Source organism: Cervus elaphus, chromosome 3 (genome assembly GCF_910594005.1).
Source record: "Cervus elaphus chromosome 3, mCerEla1.1, whole genome shotgun sequence".
In the NCBI taxonomy this organism is placed as follows: Eukaryota; Metazoa; Chordata; class Mammalia; order Artiodactyla; family Cervidae; genus Cervus; species Cervus elaphus.
In genome coordinates this window covers 53,262,978-53,285,784 of record NC_057817.1, presented here as the reverse complement: position 1 = coordinate 53,285,784, position 22,807 = coordinate 53,262,978, and the positions used below count along the sequence as shown (strand labels likewise).

At 43.5% G+C, this 22,807-nt stretch overlaps 1 long non-coding RNA gene and 1 other non-coding gene across 2 annotated transcripts in view; both read right to left on the bottom strand.

Annotated features, from left to right (window-relative positions):
• Positions 1-3,648: 3,648 nt before the first annotated feature.
• LOC122678201 overlaps positions 3,649-22,807 on the bottom strand; it is a 32,102-nt gene continuing 12,943 nt past the window's right edge. The window contains exon 4 of the long non-coding RNA XR_006336028.1: positions 3,649-3,690. This is a non-coding gene — a long non-coding RNA (uncharacterized LOC122678201). The remainder of the gene's footprint in view (positions 3,691-22,807) is intronic.
• Positions 22,661-22,767, bottom strand: LOC122686607. The gene has a single exon (XR_006338853.1). It is a non-coding gene; the product is annotated as a U6 spliceosomal RNA (small nuclear RNA).

Here is a 22,807-nt window from a genome sequence, read left to right as displayed (position 1 = left end):
ACGGAGCTCTAGTGAAATTCAAGACAGTTTCATTTCCCCGCCGTGCTGCCTCTGCGACAGAGAAGGAGCATTCACTATGTGTCTGCTTTGGGCTAGGCTTGACCTTTTGTGAGGTGGCTTTCCTGGTGGATCAGACAGTAAAGCGTCTGCCTGCAATGTGGGAAACTCAGGTTAGATCCCTGGGCTGGGAAGATCCCCTGGAGAAGGAAATGGCAACCTACTCCAGTATTCTTGCCTGGAAAATACCATGGATTGGAAGAGCCTGGTAGGCTACAGTCCATGGCGTTGCAAAGAGTCGGACACAACTGAGCCACTTCACTTGACCTTTTATAGATTTGATTTTATTTTTATGACAACCCTGTGTGGTGGATGTTATTATCATCTCATTACAGATAAAACGACAACTGAGGATGAGAGAAAGAATGGATTTCCATGGACACTATTCTTGCATATAGTGAGTACTCATCGAACATTAGTCTAAGGCAGCATTTCCCAAACTTTGTTCTGAAAGGCACTGGTGCCCTTCAAAGTTTCATAAGGTTTCTTTATTAAACAATTTTGGAAAATATTGCAAACTTTGACCCTCTCTTAGAGTTTCCAATGCACAAATGTGTTATAAAGTCTCTTAAGAAATTCTGTGGCAGGAAAACATCTTTAACTGTGCAAGCTCAGGTTTCATAATTTTGTTTTTTTTGATGAGGAACATTTTTAAAAGTCTTTATTGAATTTGTTACCATATTTCTTCCATTTTATATTTTGGTTTTTTGGCCCCGAGGCATGTGGGATTAGTTCTCCGAGGAGGCATCAAACTTGCACCCCATGCGTTGGAAGACAAAGTCTTAACCACTGGCTTGCCAGGGACGTCCCAGGTTTCACAATCTTATTTGATCTAAGGAGCCCTTTTTGTTCCTTCATTTTTAGAACTATCAATATTACAAGGCAGGTGGAACATGTTTTGAGAAGTATGGATCTAATGAGTAAATATGTGGAATATTATTCATGGCAGGAATTAAGGGGAGTTAGTTCATCATTGCTATTATCATCATCAGGAAACATATTCAGGCTTCCCGAGTGGCCCAGGGGTTAAGAATCCACCTGCCAAAGCAGGGGACAGGGTTCCATCCCTGGTCTGGGAAGATCCCACCATGCCTCAGGGCAACTAAGCCCGTGGACCAGAACTGCTGAGCTCACGGCACCTGCTGCAGCCTGATGTGCTCCATGGTGAAAGAAGCCACGCAAGGAGACGCCCCTGCGCTACAACCAGAGAAAGCCTGCCTGCAGCCGTGAAGGCCCACCGCAGCCAATAGCACGTTTAAAGAATGCATTAAAGAAACATGCGTTCAGCCCCTTCTGTTCGTAGGACATTCGGTTAGAACCCAGAGACGTGACTCAGACCCTACTGTAGAGGACTTTACAGTTTAGGGGCTTCCCCTGGTGGCTCTGACAGTAAAGAATCTGCGGGCTGCAGCGACTCGAGTTTGATCCCTGGGCCGGGAAGATCCCCTGGAGAAGGAAATGGCAATCCACTCCAGTATCCTTGCCTGGAGAATTACATGGAGAGAGGAGCCTGACGGGCTACAGTCCATGGGGTCGCAAAGAGTCGGACACGACTGAGTAACACTTTCACACTTTACAGTTTAGACAAGGAGCTAAAACATCTTTAGTTTGAATGAAAATATAGCTTGAATTCCTATGATATTATCTTGCTAACTTTTGGAGTTAGGATAGTGTTAATGGATAACAGGGTTTCCAGTGATTTCTTAATGTGGCATTCTGTTTCATTCCCCTAGCGAACAATTACCATCTTCTGTCATTAATTTAGTATGGCTCAGATGTTTGGAGGATGAGACATTTAAACATTTGATTATGAGTAGATCCTAGGAGAAGTTGTTAAGAATCATACATCTTTGACACACCCTGGGAAAACAGATGTTCTCCTTCTCACATGCAAGCGCGCGCACGCGCACACACTCAATTTCAGCTCATCAGTGCAGCTCATCCTCAAGTCATTTGTGAGATGAACCAAAGCAAATGAAGGATGTAGATGTCTATATCGGGGGTTGGTCAAACGATTTGGAGCTTACAAAATACAGAAATGTTCATTTTGATGGCTGGCAGTTGTCAGTAGCCTTTCTTCTCTAGAGATGTGATAGTTCACAGGATTCTGGCACATTTTCTCTAAGATTCTTTTAAAGCCTTCTCAAGCAACGTGGTATACTTACCGGCAGGGAAGAAATCCATTCACGGTTGCACCATTCATAGAGGAGCTGGAAAGGAAATATTCAGTTGTGGTTAAGGTGTGCAAAGGGAAATGTGAAATGATGAAAAATGACCTGGGAATTGTCCCGAGGTATGCAGACGCCTATCACAAAAAGTTATTTTTTCCTTTCAAATCGCCTTTAGTTAAGCCAGCCCCATTACTTCACCCTGACGTCCCGTGAAGTAGGGCTCTGTGTGGAAAGTCTCCAGGTGGACAAACATGCTTTTGGAAGTACTATGACTTGCATCTCCATCGAATCAAGTTTGTCATCTTGGAGAGAATAGGCAAGAGTTTTATCTTTGCCTCTACCTATCTTAGTAGCCTTCTCATCCTATTAAATCACCAGGCCTTATTTATTCAGGTCACAAATGACAGAGCAATGTAGAAATAGTAGGATACTTGAGGCAAATTGTGTTTTTCCACATCATGACTATAAATAAGTTACCTGAGACAACTTTTCAGAAGCCAATTTCAGTCTAACAGTTTAAACCAAAATCCGATGAAAGGAAGTAATTTTTTCATGTAATGCAGTCATGATTAAGAATGATTGTTTTCTCTTTATGTTGATAGCCCTTAATCCTTCTTATGAGATTTGCTTTAATATCTAAAGATAGTGGACATTTCTGAAAATGGAAGTGGAACTTGCAATGGAGCTAGGAATTGCAGAGAATGTCCATGTGGGTATTTTTCATATGATACCTGGTGTGTCTCATGACATTACTCTGTATCATATCCTAGGGGAACGTGACACATATCTGACAATATAGATGGAATAATTCATATATTAGTCCAAATCTTCACCATGAGCAGGCTGTCTGCCTTGGTGATTCTGAGTTCCATGTAAGTGCACTGTGGGGGCTGGAAAGAAACAGGCTAGTTCACCATTTAAACCTTGTTTTCTACGCTGAGAAACTGAGAATGCAAAAGAGAAGGAGCTGATCCAGAGTCAACGGTTACAATCTCTCTCAGCATCACTCTTGTAGTCCCAGATTTCATGTAAATTTGTTAGAGCAATTTGGGCAACTCAGGACTCTGTAATCACTTGTTTATAACAGAGATTCATGTTTTTAACCCCTGTAACCTCAGTTGCAGCATGAAATCATCACTTAACCAAAACCTTTCAGTTCATCCCAAACCTCTCTTCAACATTTACGTTCATTTCTCTAATGTATATCTACTGAGCACATATTATGTGCCAGGTGTCATTCTGGATGCTGGGATGCCGGTGAAAATGATGGATGAGGTCCTAGGTATCTTGTTTACTTACCCGCTTATTTTTGGCTGGGCTGGGCCTTCCTTGCTGTGTTTGGGCTTTCTCTAGTTGAGCGGGGGCTGCTCTCTAGTTGCAGCGCTCGGGCTTCTCATTGCCGTGGCTCCTCTTGTGGGGCATGGGCTCTGGGGCGCACGGGCCTCGGGGGTCACTGTATCTACTACTGAGAGATGAGAGATGAGAGCAGAGATGAGCATCAGAGTCACGTTAGGCGTGACCTTGACAAGAGTGAGGCCCTTGCCCAGGATGACAAAGAGGACGACTCAATCTTTGTCTTTGAAGAAATGACGACGTAGCCATGGAGACAAAGCAGCATTTCCTTCTACGGCTATGCTTACCTTCTCAGAGAACCTGTGTTGTTGTGGAAACCCAGAGCTGCTCTAGAAATCATATTCACTCTCGATTTAAGGGCCCCTGGAGGTCCAGTAGTCTGAATGGTCACCTTCTGCCTTCTTGACGGGCAGCCACATGTGAACATTCACACAAACTTTTTCAGAGACACAAGTCCACTTATAAGAGAGTCCTGTCCATAGCTGCATGGCTTTGAACGTGGTGATTTATTGTGCCAGGATTTTAAATGTGATTTATGTTTGAGGTGTGCAACATTATAAGTTGACATCTGCATATATTACTAAGTGATCACTTTGTAGTTACAAGTCTGGTACCATCCATCACTGTGCAGTTGATCCCCTTCACCTGTTTCCCCTGTGTAAGGGTGTTTTAATGCATGTCTGCACATTGTCTGTACTTACTGTTCCTCCCTTTTCTCCTCCTGCTGGGGTGTGTGTGTGTGTGTGTGTTGAGGGGGAGTGGGGAGTAGGATGAGCATCTCCTGAGTTGCTAGCTTGGCTCTGGCACCTGCTAACTGTCCAATTCTAGGTGAGTTGTTTTCCTTTTTGCTATCAGTCTCTTGATCCGTGAAGTGGGGGCGACACCACATATTTCACGGGGCTATTGTGGGTAGAGGGAGATGACCCGTGTAGAATACTCACCAGGTGTCTGGTTAAAGGCAGATGTCAGCAGGGGTGTATCACTCTCCCCTCTTTTAGCTCCATGGTGAGACAGCCTTTGGCTGGGCTGGGGGCTTCCTCTGCAAAACTTTCCTTGACTCTCCCCATCCCTCCCCACCACACTCAATCAAGTTTTCTTCCTTTTTAAATTGTGTGTATCTTTATCCTATCATTTATCACATAGTATTGTGATGGGTTCCTTCATTTCTACCCAACTAGGCTATAAGTCCCCCAAGTTCAGTAAGTGTTTTCACTTTTAGGGCGGTGACGGAGTGTAGTGATTAGGGATGTCGCTTGAAGCCATATTACTTGGGTCTGAATTTCAGCTCCATTCTTGTCGGCTAAATAGTCTCAGGTAATTTCTTTAATCTCTCTGGGCCTTGCTTCCTCCTTTGAGAGGATGGACATCCCAGGACTGACATACTTGGGTGAGGATTAAATGAAATAGTTCTGATGAAGTTCTTGAGACAGTATCTGGCACGTCGTCAGCCCTCTGTGAATGTTTGCTTATTATGAGGACATTTGTGAAGCCCTTGCAATGCCTGCTCTGGGACAGTTGACCTAAGGCTCTGGTGTGTGGAATGACTGAACTAAAGGGACCAGTTAGAGATCACAGATAACAATTTTAGGCGATCCTTTAAAATATAAAATTTCAGAAGTTACACATAAAAACATTTTTATTTTTCAAATTCTTTACATTTTCAAAAAATGTAGAATTATCTCAAGTGAGGAGAAAAAGTCTCCATTCATAGTCTTTCTCCTCCCCTGCTCCTCACCTTCTCAAGATTTTCTAAATTTACAGTTTACTCTTTATGGTTTAGGTGTGTGTCGTCAGGCTCATAGATTGAAAAACAAAATCTACTACCCATTCACCAAAAATGTCAGAGATGAATTAAGCAATTAGAATTAGAAATTAATTCTAAATTAGAAAGTTATTAGGAACCACTCATTTTAAAAATAATTGCTTTATGCCTGAATCCAACCTTTGTCTCCTCTTCAAGATGACAATGTGTGCAGAGTAAAGAGACTGCCCTTGAAGGAGTGTTTGGAGATGAGAAGAGGGGTTTTGTTCAAAAATTCTCTCCCACAACTCTATCCAATGCTATTTGATTATTATAGCTGAATTAGGGGCTGCCCCGGCAGCTCATCGGTCAAGAATCTGCCTGCGATGCAGGAGATGCAGGAAACGCGGGTTCGATCCCTGAGTTGGGAAGATCCCCTGGAAGAGGAAATGGCAACGCACTCCAGTGTTCTTGCCGGGAAAAACCCCTACGGACAGAGGAGCCTGGCGGGCTACAGTCCATAGGGTCGCAGAGTCGGACATGACTGAGCATGTACGCACATTCTTGGAGTGAGGGAGTGTGCCAGAAGGCCCCGGTAAAGTTGCAGGTGAGCAGTTTCTCAACAAAGCAGCTTGTGGGGAGGGAGGGCCCCGAGGAGCCCAGGGAGCCCCATCCACGTCAGATTTCGGCCTCTGGCTCGTTCTGCTCGAGGAGTTGGAGACCTAGCTCGGACTTAGAAGCTTCAACTCTCTTGCTTGCTACTCGACTTTGTCATGCTCTGGTTCTCTAGTCTCTTCAGACTCCTTTCATATTTTGAAAAAAACAGTAGGAGGAGCTCTTTGGATGGGCTAAGGCTGAAGCCATCCTTTGGATAATAAATTTTTATTTCTAAGGTGCTATGCGTGGACCTAGAGGTATTTTACTGTGGTCGGTTTTTTATCTTTTTTTTTTTTTTTTTAAATAGAAAGGGACACATGAATTTTTATCAAATCATCGATCTAAAAACAAAGCCCATGGTAACACAATGCTATTCTATATTTTCTAGTAATGCTTTATTGCTAACATTTTCTTATTATCCTAAAAAGTACTTACTTCTCTTCTGATTTTATGATAACATAAAATCACTGGTTGGAACAGTATTATAGCTGTTTCACAGTTGATGATTTATTTTGGGACTGGAGTCACATCTTTTAGAAAAACATGATTTTATATTCGTAGATGTTGTTGATTTCTTAACTAAATCTTTTGATTTTTTAAAATAACATTTTAATTCTTTCATTTCCTGAATGTTGGAATCATTGATAAGCCAATGCTTAGTGCTTAGATGTCATTGTATTTAGGGCAATAAATTTCATATTGCTAATTCAGGGATCCCCATCTAGGTGGTCCTAATAAATTGTAAAGTCTCACTGATTGAAGTCTGGGTGGATGCTGTGTTATGATTCCCTCTCTCTCTGTGGCCAGTATTTGATTTTGAATTTTTGGAAGTAAAGTTGAAAGATTCCTTACAGATCCCAGAAACCAGGAACAGGGAAAGGGAGGCAGTGAGCCGGGGCAAGGGCAGCCTCTGACCCAGTTCACTTGTGAGCAGGAGGCATGCGTGCTAAGTGGCTTCAGTCCTGTCTGACTCTTTGTGACCCCATGGACTGTAGTCTGCTAGGCTCCTCTGTCCATGGGAATCTCCAGGCAAGAATACTAGAGAGGGTAGCCATGCCCTTCTCCAGGGGATCTTCTGCACCTCGGGATCGAGCCCATGTCTCTTACACTGGCAGGCAGGTTCTTCACCACTAGTGCCACCTGGGAAGTCTGTGAACAGGACAGTGAGAAACTATTATGTCTGCGGTGGTTGGGGTGCAGGTCACTAACTTTATGTGGGTTTAACTCTAAGTGGTCATTTTAAAAGGTGCCTCAGGAAAAGCAAGTGGGAATTTAGTGCAGGAGTTCTAAACTCAGGTCCTTATCTAAATGTCCAGACTCTGGGTCATTAATACTGTAAAATGCCTAAGCAGCAACTCAAAATAGTTGTTTTCTCATTTAGCTCAGAAATTGAGGGCATGACATTTGGGTGAAAATTGATCAGGGTTTGGCCAGTATTTTATATGGAAGTTAGCCGCTATTAAACTCCATTCCCTATGAGCACTTCTATCCTTTCAAGTGATTATAATGTTTTGATGAATTAAAAAGCAGTTCTCACAAAGATGTGTAACTGGAAAAGAAATTCATTCATTCAGTGATGGATTAGTGAACAAATCCTTTTCCAGAATGGGGCACCATAGTAAGTCATAGCTGTCTTGGCTGAGGTTGCTCTCCCCCAAAGCACAGACTTGTTGGTAGGGAGTTTTATTCCAGGGAATAAGAGTGGGAGCTGAAAACAATGAAACAGGAAGGAGGAAGTGTTCCTGAGCTGACTCACCACTGTGGCCAAGGAGGATTCAGCCCCACTGTGCACCCTCTAAGAAGCTGCATGGGATGGCCCTCAAAATTACCCACCTTCAGGAGCCCTCCTGCACTGTTGGTGGGAATGTAAATAGACACATCCACTATGGGGAACAGTATGGAGTTTCCTTAAAAAACGAAACACAGAACTACTATATGACCCAGCAACCCACTCTTGGACATATATCCTGAGAAAACCATAATTCAAAAAGACACATGGAGCCCAGTGTTCATAGCAGCACTACTTACAGTACCAGGATATAGCAACCTAAATGTCCATCGACAGATGAGTGAATAAAGAAGATGTGGTATATATGCATAATGGACTATTACTCAGCCATAGAAAGGAAAAAAATTGGGTCATTTGTAGTGATGTTGGACGGACCTACAGTCTGTCATACAGAGTGAAGTTAAGTCAGAAAGAGTCTCTTAAAAGAGACTTAAAAGAGTCTTTAAAGAGTCTTAAAAGTCTCTTAAAAGAGACTTGCATATATGTGGGGTCTAGAAAAAGGGTATAGATGAACCTATTTGAAGGGCAGGACTAGAGAAGTAGAAAACAGACATACAGACTCAGAGGGGAAGAGGAGTGGGGGATGGATTGAGAGAGTAACATTGACATATATACTTCAGTTCAGTTCAGTCGCTCAGTCGTGTCCAACTCTTTGTGACCCCATGGACTGCAGCACACCAGGCCTCCCTGTCCATCACCAACTCCCGGAGTTTACTCAAACTCATGTCCATCAAGTCGGTGTTGCCATCCAACCATCTCATCCTCTGTCGTCCCCTTCTCCTCCCACCTTCAGTCTTTCCCAGCATCAGTTTCTTTTCCCATGAGTCAGTTCTTCACATCAAGTGGTCAGAGTATTGGAGTTTCAGCTTCAACATCAATCCTTCCAATGAATATTCAGGACTGATTTCCTTTAGGATGGACTGGCTGGATCTCCTTGCAGTCCAAGGGACTCTCAAGAATCTTCTCCAACATCACAGTTCAAAAGCATCAATTCTTTGGTGCTTGGCTTTCTTTGTAGTCCAACTCTCATGTACATACATGATTATTGGAAAAACCATAGCTTTGATTAGACACACCTTTGTTGGCAAAGTAATGTTTCTGCTTTTTAATGTGCTGTCTAGGTTGATCATAACTTTTCTTCTAAGGAGCAAGCATCTTTTAATTTCATGGCTGTAATCACCATCTGCAGTGATTTTGGAGCCCCCCAAATAAAGTCAGCCACTGTTTCCATTGTTTCCCCGCCTGTTTGTTACCAAAGGCAAAATAGATATAGCTGGTGGGAAGCTGCTGTGTGGTGCAGGGAGCTCAGCTTGGGGCCTTGTGATGACCTAGAGGCGCGGGATGAAGGAGAGGGACGGAGGCCCGAGAGGGAAGGGATATACGTAAACATAGAGCGGATTCACTTTGTTGTGCTGCAGAAGTGAAGACAGCACTGTAAAGCAATTATACGCCAATAAAAATAAAGAATTGCCCCCTTGAGATATGGAAGTGGGCACCAGTCAATCTCTTGGATAAGAATTATCCTCTACTTCCAAGTCTGTGTAAGAATCAGAACGGCCGGGTGACTCTTGGGGTCCCCTAGCAGAGGCAGAGGACTCCCGATAGAAAACAAGAGAAACGGGATGCAGCTGAGAGAACAGACTGTCAGTTTTCTCCTGCTGCTTGCCGTGGCCCAGGCTGAACTAAAAAGTGGGCCAAGAGATGTGAGATGAAGCAGAAGAGGAGTATGATAAAAGCTGTCCATGTGCTCATGAAACTTATTGTCTAGTGGTAGACTCAGACAATAGGCACCTACAATTAATACAATATGATAAGTGATAAAAGGGAGAGCTGATCAGCTGGAACTGTGTTGGTCTACATTTAGGAGAAACTCAACAGCAGCAGCTTAATCCAAGGGAAGGTTATTTTCCTCCTGTAATGAGAAGTCCAGAGGAAGGCAGTCCAGGGCCAGTGGCCATGCTCAAGGGATCAGAGAGCACCAGCCTTCATCCAACTTCCTGCTCTTCCATCCTCAGGGCCGGGCTTCCATTCTCATAGAGGCAAGATGGTTGTTCCCCTCCTGGGTACCCTGTGTTCTAGGCAGGAGGACAGGGAAATGGTAAATGGCGAGGGCATGTGCCTGCTAAGTCTGTTTTTCATCAGGGAAACCATAGCTTCCTGGAAGCCCCACCCAATAAAATTCTACTTCCGTATTGTTGACCAAAGTAGGTCACACGCTCACTCTTGGCTCAGGGGAGTCCATGTGATGAGTATTTTTACATGGACACCTTGTACGCTGCACAGAATTGGAGTCTGATTGGTGAGGAGAGGGGAGAAAGGATACTGAGTAGGCAACTTATCGTCTCTGCTTCAGACGTCTAGAGTGCTATGGACCATGAAGGAGAGACCACAAACTTGGACTGGGGTTGTGAGAGGGAGGTCAGAGAAAGGTCCTTACAGATGACTCTTGAGCTAGATCTTGAAAGATGACTTGGAGTTAACCATGTAGAGAATATGTGAGCTTGTGTTGGGGTATGGTGGCAGAGGGGCAGGGGTGGGTGAGTGGAAGGACAATCTAGACACTATGGAGAAGAACAAGGAAATATGAAAGATTATAAGCACTTAGGCATTTTAGAGAAATACAACATAGCTAGAAAATTGAGGGCAAATGGGTAGTGGTGAGGTACAATTCTGGCAGAAATTCTAGAATCAGTCTAGACTATAAAGGGCCTTGTAGGCCGTAATAAGGAATTTGGATTTTATCTGAAAAGTTATGTGAAGTCGTTAGTGTTTTAAACAGGCAGGTAATGTGATAAAATCTATTAAAAAATGAATCTGGAAAAGTTTCAGAGGATGAGTTGGAGGACTCAAGGCGGCAGTAATCAAGTACTTGCCGTAATCTAAGGAAAAAATAATGTGGACTTGAATTAACAAGAATGAAGAGAAAGGGGCAGATTCAAGAACTGTTTTGGAGACAGAATTGATAGGACTTAGTGGACATCTGTGTGATAGAGTTTCTCTAATCCAGCAACATGGGAGGAGGGTGAGATGATGAATGGACATGCTGAGGTGGAGGTTTCTGTGAGAGAGTCAAGAGGTGATGTCCGGTTCAGTTCAGTTCAGTTGCTCAGTCGTGTCCAACTCTTTGTGACCCCATGGACTGCAGCACGCCAGGCTTCCCTGTCCATCACCAACTCCCAGAGCTCACTCAAACTCATGTCCATTGAGTTGGTGATGCCATCCAACCATCTCATCCTCTGTCATCCCCTTCTCCTCCTGTCTTCAATCTTTCCCAGCATCAGGGTCTTTTCTAAGGAGTCATCTCTTCGCATCAGGTGGCCAAAGTATTGGCATTTCAGCATCAGTCCTTCCAGTGAATATTCAGGACTGATTACCTTTAGGATGGACTGGTTGGATCTCCTTGTAGTCCAAGGGACTCTCAAGAGTCTTCTTCAACACCACAGTTCAAAAGCATCAATTCTTTGGTGCTCAGCTTTCTTTATAGTCCAACTCTCACATCTACATATGACTACTGGAAAAACCAAAGCTTTGACTAGATGGACCTTTGTTGGCAAAGTAATGTCTCTGCTTTTTAACATGCAGTCTAGGTTGGTCATTACCTCCAAGGAGCAAGTGTCTTTTAATTTCATGGCTGCAGCTACCATCTGCAGTGATTTTGGAGCCCCCCAAAATAAAGTCTGTCACTGTTTCCATTGTTTCCCCATCTATTTGCAATGTCCAATAAGTAGTGAGAATGCTGGGACTGGAATCTTTGCAAGATATTTGAGCTAGAATCATAGATTGAAAGTCACTGGCATATGGCTGGCACTGGCATGAATGAGGTCCTTCAGATCACAGAGTATAAGAGAGAAGTAAGGAAGAAGAGCTTGATGGCAGCACCCTAGGGCACACTACCATTTCAAAGGTGGAAAGAAGATCAGCCCGTGGAGGAGACAGTAAAGGAAGATGACAGTGATACAAAGAGCCCTGGAGAAGTGATACCTACTGCCAGGGAGGGGAGAGAGTCAGGGTCTAGTGGAGGGGTAGGAAGCAGTATGGACCTCAGAGTCAGACAGCCCTCATTTCCAGTCCATGTTCCAATCATTACTGATTGTGTGACCCTGAAACCAAGCAAGACCCTGTGGGGCTCTTGGGCATGAAAGCCTTTTTCTCTCCCATTTCTTGTAGCTAAGACTCCAGCCTCTATGACATTTTCCCGAGTTCCAAAGGGCAGATTCAAACAATTGCTAATCAAGCGAGGAGCAGCCAAGGAACCATCTGCTGCTGCTAAGTCACTTCAGTCGTGTCCAACTCTGTGCGACCCCATAGACGGCAACCCACCAGGCTTCCCCATCCCTGGGATTCTCCAGGCAAGAACGCTGGAGTGGGTTGCCATTGCCTTCTCCGAGAAACCATCTGAGGCAAGATGAGAGGAACTGGAGAAGCTCACCAAGTTTAGGAGACCAGACTCCTCAGTCCCTCAGGAGACTGAGACCAGGGACTGCAGGCCCCGCACACACCCTAATCCTTATCAGCAACTCCATCCTTGTTATAAAATCCTCGTTAAATCCTCCTGGGTTGGAACACAATTTTGTGAGGCATGAGCCTGCTGTGTCCCCCTTTGCCTGGCAAAGCAATAAAGCTACTCTTTTCTACTTCACTCAAAACTGTCTCTGAGATTCAGCTGGGTACCAGCGCTGAGCTTTTGGCAATCTCAGTCAATTTATCTGGCCTTCCTGTGTCTCATTTTATTTCCTCAAAGTGAGGAACATTTACCAGTCTTGTTTCCTCCTTTTGAAAATGGAGACTATACTAGTACCTACCTCAACACTGTTTTGAAGATTAAATGATGTATAAAAGTGCTTGGCACAGATAAATTTCTCAAGTGTGGTAGCTATCATATTAATATATATTAGAAGTATTTTCTCAAGAGTGTCTGGAGATTCAGATAAATCAGAAGGATGACATTTAAAAAGTTTGGAAAACATCCCCGGGACTGCGATTCAAGGAAGTCTTTGGGAACCTTGATGAGTTTCCACAGTGTGGTGCAGGCAGAAGCTGGAATGGAAAAAAGAAAAAGAAAAAAAGAAAAAAAAAAAGAAGCCACAATGAATGCGGAAGGGGACTGGCAGGGAAAAATGGATTTTGAAGAGGTGGGTGATGATGGGTATACAGGAGTTCACTGTACTCTTCCTCTAGTTTTCTGGATGTTTGAAGATCTCATAATAAAGATTTTTAAAAAGACCATTTACAGTAAAAAATATTTTACTTTTCCTCCAAAATATACACTTGATAGAAATAGTAGAGGACTCAGCCATTGCCTGAGGGAGAGAAGCTGTCTGTACCCAAAGCAGAATGATTCCCAGAGTTAGGATGTTACCAAAGGGAAACTCAATTGTTTGTACCTATCAATCAAACTCAAGGTATGTATGTACCAATCTTCACACCAGCGTGGGTTTTGGAGTTAGACTGCTGTATTCAAATCCTGGCTCCACCAGTTGGCAAACCGTGAGATCTTGGTGACATACTTTACCACTCCATGCCTCGGTTTTAGAAATTTATAACATAATGGTAAGAGCTCATACCTCACGTGGTTGTTATGAGCTAATCCATCAGCTAATGCATAGAAGGTGCTTAGAATAGTGTCAGAAACATACTAAGTGCTCAAAAATATTTCTTTCTATATATAATTCTTTCTTTAGCTATGTAAGCTAACACTTTTTCCCTTAAAAAAGTCTTATATGAATTTTTTTCCCTAAGGGAATTCAGACGTGATGCAATCTTTCTGACCATCGCCCCTCTCAGAACAGCGGCAAGCATCTCAGTGATGTTTCTCATGACACATATGCTCACACCCACCACCACATACACACATCACAAAAACACATTTCCTCCACCCCAACCATTACTGAAGCTGTCAACCTTCAAAAGTATCTATTCCACCTTCAAAACTGTCAGATAGCTTTGTGGTAGATACCCAGGGATAGGTCCGTTCAAGCGGGAAACTGATCTTTTGGGCCTGGTCCAAGTCCCTTTTGGAGGGTAGGCATTCACACAAACCCTCGAAACCTGGCTGGCTGGAAAAAATTCTTTCTGATGAGTAATTCCATGGAGCACCTATGCTCATGGTTTGTGACCATTCACATCCCGACCCCTTTGCCCCCAACTATGAAGGTAGGATTAAGCTGAAATTGAGTACCTTCTATTTGCATCAAAGAAATGTGCTTATTGAGTCATACTGTTTCCCACGATGGTCAGCCTGTTTCTCTGGTGTGGCATGCTCACTCGCCTTTCTTCACCTTACAGATCCTATCCATCATTTAAACTCAAGTCTGAAGTGTGAGGAAATAAGTCAAGGAAACTTTTTTCCCATTGATGTAGGAATCACACAAAGAAGTTCCCCTGAGACAGACGTCCCTTCATTGATAAAGTTCTCACGTGTGGTAGCTATCATCTTAACAGCTAGGGAGGATTGAGCTGAAATTGAGCCACTTTTATTTTAGCATCCTGTTAGTCAGGATAGGCCACGCTATGCTGCAGTGACATGCTAGCTCCCAGTTCTCAGGGCCCAGCCCACAGAGCTTTCCTTCTTGCCCAAGGAGCATATCCAGCATCAGTAGGCAGTGGTGGGTCCCCGGGTGTGGGGTAGGGTGTTGGTGGAGCTCTGCCTCGGACAGTGGCTCGGGGACCAGTCTGACAAGCTCAGCTTGTCCCCGCAGCACAGGAGAGAGGCCAGAGAGCGGCTGAAGGGTTGCTGAGTCTTGTCACTCGCTGCCTAAGCCTTCAAGTGACACGAGTCACTTCTTACATTTTGTTGGCCAGAACCACTCACACAGCCCCGTCTAACTGCCAGAGGACTGGGAGGTGTGGTCTTCTGAATGTCCAGAAAGAACAACAAATTTGTACGTGGCTGAGAAAGGGCAGAGTCAATCAAAGCACATACACACTCAGGCCGCTGGGTTTGCTGCTCAGAAGTGGAGGAGTGACGTGAAGGATCATGGGTTTCGTTCTCAGAAACAACAGAGGCGCCACTGAGTCTTTTGGGGGCTGGCAAAGTATACCGAGACGTATCTCGCCTTTGGATAACCTAGTCTTGCAATCCATGGAAGCCTGAACCCTCAAACAGATGGCTGAGAATGGGCTGCGTTATCATATAGGTTTATTAGAGCTTGCAGCAGGGAAAGCCAGGATCACCCAGTCCCCAGTCATGGGCCACAGGAAGGGTTCCGAGCTCCAAAACCCGGGCACCAAGGCATCACTCTTTTGGTTAGTAGTTTGTCCTTTACCATAACATTCGGCTTCTGTTGGCAAACAGTGACTCTGAGCAATAATAAATCAACTGGAGTCAGCTGTCCAGTAGTTTAGATGATGAAATTTAAATGTAGGCAAATGCTAATTTATTCATTTATGCTTGTCTAACTGCTAAGACATGGAAATACCCTTTCTCGAAAACAGAAAATAGCAACCAAAGTGCCCTTGGCAAAGAAGTAGCTCCTCCCCTCCCTAAGAAGTAACTTCCAAATAGGACTTGAATCGGCTTTGAATATTTACATTAAAAGTTAAAAAACAAAAACAAAAACAGAAGTTAAAAATGTTATTAAAAGATGAACCAGGAATGAAGGAAGTCTGATCAGGGTGGCTGGTGTTAGTAGAAAGCATCTGGGTAATTTCATTACCTAATTGAGCCAAGAATTCTAGTGGCGTGGAATCTTTAGAGGCAGTGTCCTTTCTGAGCAGAATTCTCCGTTCTTTAATGAATGAATCCTTTCTTTTTTGCTATTAAAGAATGTTAGTGAGGAGCACATGTCCTGCCCAGTAGGAAACCTACTTGGAGTGATGTGTGGGCCTCCTCCATTGTGTCAATAAATGATAACACATTCATCTGATTTTTTTCTTTTAAATTACCTAGAGCCTGGGACCCTAGGGGTTTCAAGGGAGTGTTAAGGGGGTCTATAGACCATTTACTGCTGAAATGACTAGGAATGTAATTTCTTTCTTTCTTCACTTTTAAACACGTGAATTTGAAGCAGTCTATTCTAGATGAGAATCTGAAGCTGATCCCATGCAAAAAATGAGCTGTAACCCCAGCTGACTGCATTTTGTTTTCACCAGAGCTTTTCTTTTCCATGTGGCTGGCAGAAAGAATACATTTAACTGAGGCTTATTATTTGTGAATTATCCATGTCAGGATTCTTGCAGACCTAAAAATAAAACCTCGGCAACTACTTGAGCTGCTGACATCTGAACTGGAGGGGCTGACCTTGGGCCGAATCAGACGGAAACCTCGGCCAGTGGAGAGAGATCACAGTGATGATCTGATGGGCAGGAACGGCCCCAGTGGTGAGGAAAGTTTGACCTGGGGACGGACTTCACAGGTGGCCGGTTCATTCATAGATTATTCCTAGTTTTAACTACTTTTGCTCCCTTTGTAACTGAGGTCTAGAATAAATTCTCTGACAGCAAAGCCTGTAGCAGTTCATGATACATCTACTTATGTTCCATTCCAAGGCAAGTCACAGGGCTGCTTCCAAGGTACATTCCAACCACAGAGAGGGTGGGGGAGGGAGGGGGGTTCTGGGCAAAGATCTAAGCCAGCAGAGAAAGCCACAGGAGGGGTGCACAGAAACTGCCCCTCCACCCGCTCTGCAGCTCATGGTGTGAGTAGGGGCGAGTCCTGGGGTAGTGGGGAGGGATAGAAAGACTTTTAGGGGTCCCGTGTGGACCAGCTGTTCTGTTGAGCTGGAACTCTACACTGCATATTGTAGACATGAACAGCACTGGGGGGACCAAACATTTTTAGTCTATATAATAGCTTAATATGCCAAGTCTGTATTTATATCAGTGAGTGTCATTTATTGAGCCCCTACTATTGCGCCCTGTGCTAAAGGAGTTTCATGCTCATTTCAGAGGTCAATCAACTTCTTCTGTGGAGGTTCGCACAGTGAATATTTCGGGCTCTGCAGGCCATGAGGCCTCAGCTGCAAATATTTGACTCTACTGTTGTGTGGACACAGCAGAGACAATACAAAATGAACAAGTGGTTCTGTGCTCCAATATCATCTCATGTGTTGAACTCTGAAGTTTAAATTTTATACAATTTTTGCATCATGAAATACTGTTATTCTTTTGATAAAAACATTTAAAAATGTAAAAACTGAGCTGGGAGGGAGGCTCAGCAAGGAGGGGACATATGCATACATATAGTTGACTCACTCCGCTGTACAGCCGAAACGATCAACATTGTAAAACAATTATACTCCTATTTAAAAAAAATGTAAAAACCATTCTTATGTTGTGGGCTGTTAAAAAAAAAAAGATGGTGGGCCAGGTTGGACTCACAGTATGGACTCAGGGTCCACACTGTGCTCATCAACGCCTGCTTTATCTCATTAAAGCATCTCAGTAAACCTCATGAGGTGGAGAAGGAAATGGCAACCCACTCCAGTATTCTTGTCTGGAAAATCCCCAAGGACAGAGGAGCCTGGCGGGCTACAGTCCGCTGGGTCACAGAGTCGGACACGACTGAATGACTAAGCAGGAACCTCGTGAGGTAGTTATATTATCCCTGTTATAGAGGAATATTTCAGTTTAGTCCTCCAGTCTCTAGCGCTCAGACACTATCATACCGAGAAGTTAGTGGGATTTTGTTTTGTTTTCAACTAACAAGATGTTTGTAGTGTGTTACAGAATAATACAAATTTTCCATGTTTTCTGAGGATATTTTAAATGTCATCTAAACCACAGAAAGAAAATCCATTTATCTTTCTTTTTGGCTATACCATGTGGCATGTGGGATCTTAGTTCCCCCACCAGGGATTGAACTGGCACCCCCTGCATTAGAAGCACAGATTCCTAACCACTGGACTGCCAGGGAAGTCCCAAGAAAATACATTCATCTTATTTTTCATGTTGTGTTGTGTTGTGAAAGTTGTGTATTTGTGTCGGATTCTTTGCAACCCCATGGACTATAGCCCGCCAGGCTCCTCTGTCCATGGAATTCTCTAGGCAAGAATACTGAAGTGGGTTGCCATTTCCTTCTCCAGGGGATCTTCCTGACCCAGGGATTGAACTCATGTCTCCTGCATATCCTGCATTGCAGGAAGATTCTTTACTGTCAGAGCCACCGGGGAAGCCCTTGAAGATGCTTAAATTATTTGACTATGGCAGATAGCAAATCACTTATTTTAGACTTCTCCTCCATGTAATTGTGTTTTGTTTAATGTTAAAATGTACTGATTTCTCCTGAATACACTCTGAGGAGGAAGGAGGGTGGTTGTGAAGAATGGCCGGTGATGTGCAGACAGATATGAATGCATGTGCATGCACACACACCCCACAAACCACACACACACACAAACACACACACCACACACACACACCCCACACACCACACACACACTTTTTCCAGAGAACGAATTCCCTTCCTGAATTTGGTAAAGCCTGGAAAGCATACAAAAGGAGGTTTTCTATCTTTCACATACTCAGTATGGCACATTACTAACGCCTCAGTGAGTTTAAACAAAACAACTGGACTCATAAGAATTCATACGTATTTCCAGCATATTACATTTTATACTGTAATAAAATTCCTTTATGATATGGATTTTTTGGTTAAATGGGCTTAGTTAGAATATAAGCCAAATAATGTTCTTTGAAACACAGTCTCTGTATACAATAGAGGTCTGATCCTCCTCAGATATTAGTTTTAGCAGCTAGAATACTCCTATATTAAAAAGTTTGAAACTTCATTCTTAAATAATAGGCAATTAAAAAATTTCAGAATGCATCCATTGCACATGACCATGGTGTTTAGATCCAAAGGACTACAGATAAAGGCTGAATAGCTACAATTTGCATATTTAAAAACAATGTAACTTGCCTAGCATGGCTGTGTCTAATTGCGTATCCCCACATCAGTGGGTAATCGTGCTTTCTATGAGAAAAATTTGTTCCAAAGTCAAAATGTCATCTTGCTGTCAAATAATCCCACCGATTACTATAAACAGAGCTGGAGAAATTGTGCTGTGACTGAGAAGATGTGATGCGAATCCTGTTCATTACCTGAGACATGACTTCCATTGTAATTATGTACCTATCATAGTAGTTTCCTTCTGCCATCTCCTGCTTACTTGCTGCCACACACACAACTCATTAACATTCGGTCAATACGGGACCATCCATACAGTTAACCTCTGAGCAAAGTGAGGTCGTTACTTCATTAAGATGGATTCTGTAATAACACAGCAACTTGCATCATGGATTAATATTTCCCTTTTCTTCATTTATGGCTAAATAGTAATTAGTCTAACACCTGGTTCCATCATGTTCTTGTAGGTCTGATCTTGTGTTGAGATTTCAATGGGCTTAGAGGAAACTTCAGAAATCTTTTGCCAAGGAAGAGCTACATTCCTCTCTGGTTATGTCTACTTTAAAAAAGTAGAAAAAATATTTAGCATCAGGTCTGGTGATGAATATGAAAGTCACTGGTGATGTGAAATGAACCAAAGGAACATATGGTCTGGAAAGTCCATTGTGGTCTATGAAAATTGAGATTAGATTAAACTAGATGAAAGTTCTAACAGCTTTATTGTGGTGAGAAACTTGAGTCTGAGTTCATCCTGGTATTTCTACCCAAAGAGTACAGATCTCCGGTTGGGTTTTCATTTTCACAGTCCTTTAGAGCAGCATCTCATTCCATTTGTTAAACTGATGTCAGCAGCTGCATTCTAAATAGAGAAGTGGCTAGTTTTCCTAAAAGAAGTTATTTGACTTTTTAAGTTGAGAATAAAATTACCGCAAGACATTTAAGAAGAAAGCAAATTTCACTTAAAAAATATATCTCATTATAAAGAATAACAAAATTCAGGGAGAGGCAGCCGGACAGCTAATGTTTCTGAGAATCTAATCTGTTAACCTTTGGTGCCTGTGCCTATTAGTTTTTTCTCCCCCAACAACTCTGGAATATTGTTTAGAAATTCTGCAGTAATTAGTGGACCATTTTACAAAGCTTTGTTTTATGCTTCTGTGACTGTCTTTGGAATGAAAGTTTGAATTAACTTGGCATCCTCACCGTGTTCACCATGGGCTGTTGAATAAAATTCCTAAAGATATGAGAGCAGCAAAAATCATAGATCCAGGCCATATTTCAAAGTAGGTACTTTCTCTGGGGCAATTGCTCTGGAAGATGGTCCTGAGAGTTTTTTTAAACAATGCAAGGTGGGTGTTATTGCCCTGGTTGGAGATGAGGAAGTGGAAGCTTCTAGAGATTAAATATTCTGCTTAAAGCCACACATCCAGAAAATAATGGAGTCAGAATTTAAAATCGGGTCAGCCCCAAAGAGAACCAAAGCTCTTTCCATTATGATATATCTTACCAGGCTATTCATTCATAAAACATCCAAGCAGAAGAGGACAACAACAACTGCATGCTTATCTCAGAAAGAAGAAATAAAAGCAAATACTAAGAGGCAAGAATTTAAAGTGAATAAAATCAATTGAATGTATTATTATATACCACAGCATGCACCCAGACTTATATAGGACATTATTTAACAGGGGTAACTTTTAGTGCTCTAAATAGATATTCAGGTATCTTCTAAGTGCCAAGGGTTCAGAAAGGATAGACTATACTTTGTTTTTCAGAACCTGGAGTTTCACACTTACATGGTTTCAAGAATTTTTGGTTGAGGGGGTTTATTGCATTAGAAAGTTGCCACCTTTTGAAAAGTATAGTAGTACAGTTCAACAGGTTATGCTGCAAATATTGCAGCTGCATAAGAAAAGAGGGCATGTCAGTTATCAGTTTATTGTTTTTCAGCTTCAAATCCATTACTGCCTGCTCTATGAAAATGGAGTTGTTTAGTTGCTCAGTCATGTCCAACTCTTTGCGATTCCGTGGACTGCAGCACTCCAGGCTCCCGTGTCCTTCACTCTCTCCCAGAGTTTGCTTAAACTCACGTCCATCGTGTTAATGATGCCATCCAACCATTTCATCCTCTGTTGTCCCCTTCTCCTCCTGCCCTCAATTGTTCCCGGCATCACGGTCTTTTTCGGTGAGTCAGTTCTTCGCATCAAGTGGCCAAAGTATTGGCGCTTCAGCTTCAGCATCAGTCCTTCCAATGAATATTCAGGACTGATTTCCTTAAGGTTGACTGGTTTGATCTCCTTGCTGTCTAAGGGACTCTCAAGAGTCTTCTCCAACACCACAGTTCAAAAGCATCAGTTCTTTGGCGTTCAGCCTTCTTTATGGTGCAACTCTCACATCTATACATGACTACCGGAAAAACCATGGAAATATTTGAAATATTTCATGGAAATACTTGAAATATTTCTCCCGTGCCAACTGACATGATGTTGATCTTGTCAGTAGAGGGTACTAGAGGGATACTGGATGGGGAGAGGGGAGAAGGTTTGTCTCCTCTAGTTTCCTTCCTCACCTCCTTCCTCCCTTTCTTCCGTCCTTCTATCTTGGTCCTGGTCCAGAGTGTCCTCTGAGCAGGGGTCTGCTCGCATCATGACTTCTGTCTTACAGGCTGGCAGCAGGGTGCAGCTTTCTTTAGGACTCAGTCTCCGCAGGCGGCTCAGCAGTAAAGAATCTGTCTGCAACGCAGGAGGTGCAGGTTCAACCCCGAGGTCGGGAAGATGCCCTGGAGGAGGAAATGGCCACCCACTCCAGTATTCTTGCCTGGGAAATCCCATGACAGAGGAGCCTGGCAGGCTCCAGTCCATGGGGTCGCAGAGGCTCAGACACGATAGAGCGACTGAGGATGCAGGCATGCAGTGTCTGCAGGGTGGGGCTGCTCCAGCCTCGGCTCCGTTAGTGAGTGGTTCCCCCAGGGCTTGGCTCCAGCACTGAGCGCAGGCGGCCAACAGCACCCCGCAGCTTTCTCGGGCGGCTCCCTGGGCAGCCGGGCGCCTCTCTGCGAACGGCTTCCCCTGGCACCTTGGAGGGTGGCTCGCTCGCAAGTCCCAACAGCGACGGCCCCTCAGCAACTCCCCTCAATCCACTGAGCAATGACTGTACTCTTTCTGACAAGGTGCACGGCTCAGCCCTAGGAGGAGGGGAGCTCTGCCTTGGAACCTCTGTTTTAGCCCTAAGCAAGGTCACTGCTCCTTATACCTGTTATTCCTATATGCTTAACAATTTTTTTTTATATTGTAGTGGTTTTTGCCATACATTGACATGAATCAGCCATGGATTTACATGTGTTCCCCATCCCGATCCCCCCTCCTGCCTCCCTCCCCACCCCATCCCTCTGGGTCTTCCCAGTGCACCAGCCCTGAGCATCTGTCTCATGCATCCAACCTGGGCTGGTGATCTGTTTCACCCTTGATAGTATACTTGGTCCAGTGCTGTTCTCTCAGAACATCCCACCCTCGCCTTCTCCCACAGAGCCCAAAAGTCTGTTCTGTACATCTGTGTCTCTTTTTCTGTTTTGCATATAGGGTTATCGTTACCATCTTTTAAAATTCCATATATATGCGTTAGTATACTGTATTGGTCTTTATCTTTCTGGCTTACTTCACTCTGTATAATGGGCTCCAGTTTCATCCACCTCATTAGAACTGATTCAAATGAATTCTTTTTAATGGCTGAGTGATATTCCATGGTGTATATGTACCACAGCTTCCTTATTCATTCGTCTGCTGATGGACATCTAGGTTGCTTCCATGTCCTGGCTATTATAAATAGTGCTGCAATGAACACTGGGGTTCACGTGTCTATTTCAGATCTGGTTTCCTCAGTGTGTATGCCCAGGAGTGGGATTGCTGGGTCATATGGTAGTTCTATTTCCTGTTTTTAAAGGAATCTCCACACTGTTCTCCATAGTGGCTGTACTAGTTTGCGTTCCCACCAACAGTGTAAGAGGGTTCCCTTTTCTCCACACCCTCTCCAGCATTTATTGCTTGTAAAAAAATACGGAACGCCTCATGAATTTGTGTGTCATCCTTGCACAGGGACCATGCTAATCTTCTCTGTATTGTTCCAATTTTAGTATATGTGTTGCCAACGTGAGCACTCCTATATGCTTTTGAGTTTTCTTCACTCCTTACTGGTTA